This window comes from Lipotes vexillifer, unplaced genomic scaffold, assembly GCF_000442215.2.
Source record: "Lipotes vexillifer unplaced genomic scaffold, Lipotes_vexillifer_v1.1 scaffold426, whole genome shotgun sequence".
NCBI lineage: Eukaryota > Metazoa > Chordata > Mammalia > Artiodactyla > Lipotidae > Lipotes > Lipotes vexillifer.
The window spans coordinates 917034-922672 of NW_006779491.1; the positions used below are offsets into that span (position 1 = coordinate 917034).

Consider the following 5639-nt stretch of genomic DNA (forward strand, 5'->3'; position numbering starts at 1 on the left):
GAAAACCATCGGGAGGCAACTACTCAACATTTTGGTAAACATTCCAAACGTCTCTCAGTTATACACAGATTTATAAGAATAAGCTCATACTATATATGCTGTTTTGTATTCTGCATTTTTATTCAATAATATGTCCCAAAGTTCTTCTTTGTCAATAGATATAGATTTACACCATTTTTTAAATTATCAGAATTTATTCTTCCAAGCAACTATTATGACCTAAGAGAAGTTACTTTAAATATATTTTAAAATTTTATTGAAGTATAATTGATACATAATGTGTTAATTTCTGCTGTACAGCAACATGATTCAGTTGTATATATATGTATATATTCTTTTTCATGTTTTCCATTATGATTTATCACAGGATATTGAATATAGTTCTCTGTGCTACACAGTAGAACCTTGTTGTTTATCCATTCTATATATAATAGTTTGCATCTGCTAACCCCAAACTCCCAATCCTTCCCTCCCCCACCCACCCTCCCCCTTGGCAACTACAAGTCTGTTCTCTATATCTTGGAAACCAAATAAAGTAGAAAGGTAAATTCTTCATTCCTTTTACTCCCCAGGATTAACTACTCCCCACAATTAACAACTATATGCAGACTCGCTCCTCTCACGTACTCTTATCCCAAGTGGTGGTGGCGGTGGGGAGCGCTTGGGTAGCACGCAAGCTCTTTTGTTCCTCCTCCGCAAAGTAGAGGTGGTGTGGCCCGAGGCTTTGCGGGATAGCGTCCACCGCGGAGTTCAAGTGTAGATCTGCCAGCGCTGAGCCCCCGGAGGGAGGAGGGGGCGGGCTCAGGGAGTCCCTCCTTCGGGGGCGGGGCCAAGGGCTGCCCGGCCCTGCAGAGCGGAGGTCTGCGGGCTCCAGTTTAGTAAAGCGCATGCAAACCCGGCCAGAAGCCACCGCACTTATCAGCAGATCTCATGATTGTTTGGTAAAGGCTCTGCGGGTCTACACAGGTCACCTCCCTCGGAACTCTGCGACTCCACGTCGAAGCCAGCCCTCGGCCCCACTGCAGTCGGGCGGTTACAGCCGCGGGAGACCTGGAGGCGGTGGCAGCGGCCCAGGAACTAGCAGCAGCGCCCGGGTAAGTCTGGGCATGTGTTTATCTCTCCGTGTGCCCAACTTTCTGATTACCGGTCTGCCTGGCCTACACCCAGGGCCTCTGTGATTCTACATTAATTTTCCTTAATCGGGATAGATAAAATATTTCATGGGATTCCAAGGCTTTTTTTTCATCCGTTTACTTTTGAATGGTTTTCACTTTTGAATGGTTTTCACTTGTTTTATCCCAATGCTGCCTGTTACCAAACAGCATGAATGAATGATGCAATCCTACATAGGGGAGTCAATAGTACAAGAGTAGGAAAATCTCCAGAATTTAGAGTTGCAGTGTCTGACTTCATCAACTTCTTTACCATTAGAACTAGAATTTTAAATATGTACTTACCAGATACATTGTTGTAAAGGTAGAGCTTCAAGCTGGGAATTAAATAAATAATTCTTCTATTTATTAAACTTATGTACTATGTTTTCTTTATATGTGACTTGCACGTTGTGTTTACTCTTTAAATATTTGACTGACCGGTATTGCAATGAGGATCAGGGAAGAAAAATTAAATCCAGGATTTCTATATGTTATTACAACTGCCTGGTGTGTTTTCAATATAATGATCATAGTCCTGTCACTTTCATGTTGGAAAACAAAGTAGTCAGGACGTTTTAAGTTTTCAGTTTATTTGATACATGCCTAATAACTTTTTAAGCTAATGTTTTATTGATGTATAGTTTAATGCAATAATATTTACCCATTTTAGGTGTACATTTTGATGAATTTTGACAATGTTGTACACACTTATAATCACCACCACAATAAAACACTTCCATCACCCTTAAGTTTCCTAGGGCCTCTTTGCAGTCAGACCCCCCCCCCCCCTCCTAGCCCTACTGGCCTGATTTTTGTCATAATAGCATTTGTTTGTATTTTCTAGGATTTCATATAAATAGAATCATATTGTACGTACTCTTGTGTCTGGCTTCTTCTGGTCAATGTAATGTTTTCTATATTTATTCATGTTACAGCATCATTAGTAATTCATATCTTTTTATTGCTGAGTATTGTTCTGTTCTAGGGATGTAACACACTGTGTTTATCCATTTGTCTGTTGGTGGTCATTCTAGTTTGGGGCTATCATGAGTAAAGCTGCTTTGAATAGGTTTTTTGTTTTTTTACATACATCTATTTATTTATTTATTTATTTATTGGCCACACCACACGGCACGTGGTATCTTAGTTCCCCAGCCATGGATCACACCCCTGCCCCCTGCATTGGAAGTGTGGAATCTTCACCACTGGACCACCAAGGAAGTCCCATCCCTTAGCTGCTTCTTTTTTTAAAATATATATTTTAAATTAATTAATTAATTTTTGCCTATGTTGCGTCTTCCTTGCTGCTCGCGGACTTTCTCCAGTTGCAGCGAGTGGGGGCTACTCTTTGTTGCGGTGTGCGGGCTTCTCATTGCGGTGGCTTCTCTTGTTGTGGAGCACAGGGCTCTAGGCACTCGGGTTTCGGTAATTGTGGTTCATGAGCTTAGTTGCTCCCCGGCATGTGGGATCTTCCCAGACCAGGGCTCGAATCCATGTCCCCTGCATTGGCAGGCGGATTCTTAACCACTGCTCCACCAGGGAAGTCCCCTGAATATGTTTTCATTTCACTTGAATAAATCTCCAGGAGTGGGATTGCTGACTCTTACGGTAGGTAAATGTTTAATTTCGTAAGGAACTGCCAAACTGTTTTCCACAGTGGTTGTACCATTTTACATCCCCACCAGCAATGTATAAGAGTTCCAGTTGTTCCATATCCTCACCAATACATGGTATTGTCAGTCTTTTCTATTTTTGTTATTCTTTTGAGTTCATTTGCACATCTTTTTTGAAATATCTATTGCTTATATTTTAATGGGTTGTTTGTTTTATTGAGTTGTAAGAGTTCTTTATTCTAGATACAAGTCCTCTATCAAATATATGTATTGTGAATACTTTCTCCCATTCTGCGACTTGCCTTTTTTTCTTTCTTTCTCCCCCGCCCCCGCCATAATGGTGTCTTTTGAAAAGCAGAAGTTTTTAATTTTGATGAACTCCAATTTATCACTTTTTTCCTTTTATTATTCATGCTGTTTGGGTTTTATTTGAGAAAATTTTGCCTACCTTAATGTTGTTCTATTAGTATCTATTGCTGCATAATAAATTATCCCAAAACTCAGCAGCTTAAAATGACAAACGTTTATTTTCTCACTTTCTGTGGGTCAGAAATCTGGGAGCAGCTTAGCTGGGTGGTTCTGGTTTAGGGTCTCTTAAGAGGTTGCAGTTGGCCAAGGTCAACTTATCTGAACACTTTATTGGGGGAGGATCTGCTTCCTAGAGCACTCACCTGGTTATTGGCAGGATTTAGTTCCTTGAGGGTTGTTGGACTGAGGTCCTTAGTTCCTCACTGGCTGTTTGCTGGACGTCCCCTCAGTTCTGCCACATGGGCCTCTCATTGGGCAGCTACCAACATGGTAGCTGCCTTACCCCAGAGCAAGCAGTGGGGGTGCTGGGGCAAGATGGAAGCCACATTCCTTTTTTTTTTTCCTTTTTTGAGATTAACTCACTTTATTTTATTATTTTATTTTATTTTTTGGCCTCACTGTGTGGCTTGCAGGATCTTAGTTCCCCGACCAGAGATTGAACCCAGGCCCCAGCAGTGAAAGTGCCGAGTCCTAACCACTGGACTGCCAGGGAATTCCCTGAGATTAACTCACTATAAAAAAACCCCACTTTTATAATATTTTTTAATTAGAAATAATTATGGATTCACAGAAGGCTGCAAAGAAATATACAGGGAAATCTCATGTGTTCTTCCTTCCTCCATGTCCCTTCCCCCAAAGACAACATCCCAAGGAACTGACATTGGCACAATCCATAGAGCTTGTTCAGACCTCACAGTTATACACACACTCATTTGTGTCAGTCTAATTTTGCAAGTGATATCCTATCACCTCTGCCTCACTCTATTCACTGGAAGAGAGTCACTATACCCAGCTCACTCTCAAGGGTAGGGGGTTACAGATGGGTTGGAATAGCAGGAAGTCGGTTCACTAGGTTTTTTGGAATTTTTGTGTTTTGGCCTCACTGTGTGGCTTGTGGGATCTTAGTTCCCTGACCAGAAATGGAACCCAGGCCCCCCTGCAGTGGAAGCACAGAGTCCTAAACACTGGACCACCAGGGAATTCCCACTAGGGGCCATTTTAGAGGCTGCCTACCACAGATGTGCAATTTTCCTCCTGTGTTTTAGAAGTCTTATAGTTTTAGCTTTTGTGTTTAGGTCTTGATTCATTTGGAGTTAATTTTTGGCATTGAACTACAAGTTAGGGAAGAATATACATTAGATTTCTATATTTTATTAAAACTACCAGGTAGGATTTCAATATAATAACGATCAGAGCCTTGTCATTTTCATGCTGGTGAAACAAGGGATGTCTTAAATTTTCACATGATCTAATACATGCCCAATTTAAAAAAAAAAAAAGGCCAGTAACAAAGTATGAATTCTAAATTAGAAGAGAAATAGAGCAGGCCTTTATAATTAAACCAATGGATCAAGAATAAACTCTATTAAAGAAGCAAATTGGAAATATTCCTTTTCTTGTCATGCCATTCTGGGCAGTGGGCTCTCCTTAAGAGAGCAGCTTCCGGGGAGGTTTGCTAGGGTGCAGCTCTCGCTGGCCTGCAGGGGAGTGGGATTCGGAACACCTGCAGAAGCCAGTCGTGCTCAGCGGAGTGGGAAAGAAACGCTAGACTTGCATGCTCAGGTACGAGGCTTTGAGTACACTTTGCACTCTTCCTCCTTCACAGGAGTATTATCCTATGTGACTCCGCTGAGAGAAGCGTACACCGAACCCTTTCTGAGTTCAGTGAGGACTGTATTCGAACCTTCCAAATGATTTATTTCCATTCTGGCCTCCTTCGTCAACCTCTACTTTGCTTTTTCTTGCCGCTTGTTCTTAACTATTTCTTTTTATCTCTTTTTTTCTTCTGAGATTTAGCACCTTTATCCACTTTTTTTTTTTTTTTTTTTTTTTTCTTTGGGTTTTCGTTGCTGCGTGCAGGCTTTCTCTAGTTGTGACAGATGGGGGCTGCTCTTCGTTGCGGTGCTCGGGCTTCTCATTGCGGTGGCCTGTTGTGGAGCATGGGCTCTAGGTGTGTATGCTTCAGTAGGTGCGGCACCCGGGCTCTAGAGCGCAGGCTCAGTAGTAGTGGCGCATGGCCTTAGTTGCTCTGCGGCATGTGAGGTCTTCCCGGACCAGGGCTCGAACCCATGTCCCCTGCATTGGCAGGTGGATTCTTAACCACTGCGCCACCAGGGAAGTCCCTATCCACTTCTATTTACAGTTTAAATGATGAGGATTATAATTTGAAGTTGTTGGCTTCGTTCCCTCGTTATTGGGCAGCAGGATTCCCCTCTGACTGTTCTTGGAATGTTGTTGACTTTCCTCATTTTGAAGACAGCAGGGACCGTTTTGTAGAGCCTGTAATGGACCTGTGTTGGCTTCTCTGTATTTGTATTATGTTTTCCCAGTAGATCCTCTTTCC

General features: G+C 42.1%; 1 protein-coding gene across 1 annotated transcript in view; it reads left to right on the top strand.

Moving 5' to 3' along the window:
- Nucleotides 1–838: 838 nt before the first annotated feature.
- Nucleotides 839–5639, top strand: part of PSPH (phosphoserine phosphatase) — a 25110-nt gene continuing 20309 nt past the window's right edge. Inside the window, exon 1 of the mRNA XM_007452664.1 lies at nucleotides 839–1094. The gene's annotated coding sequence lies outside the window, so the exon portion shown is untranslated. The remainder of the gene's footprint in view (nucleotides 1095–5639) is intronic.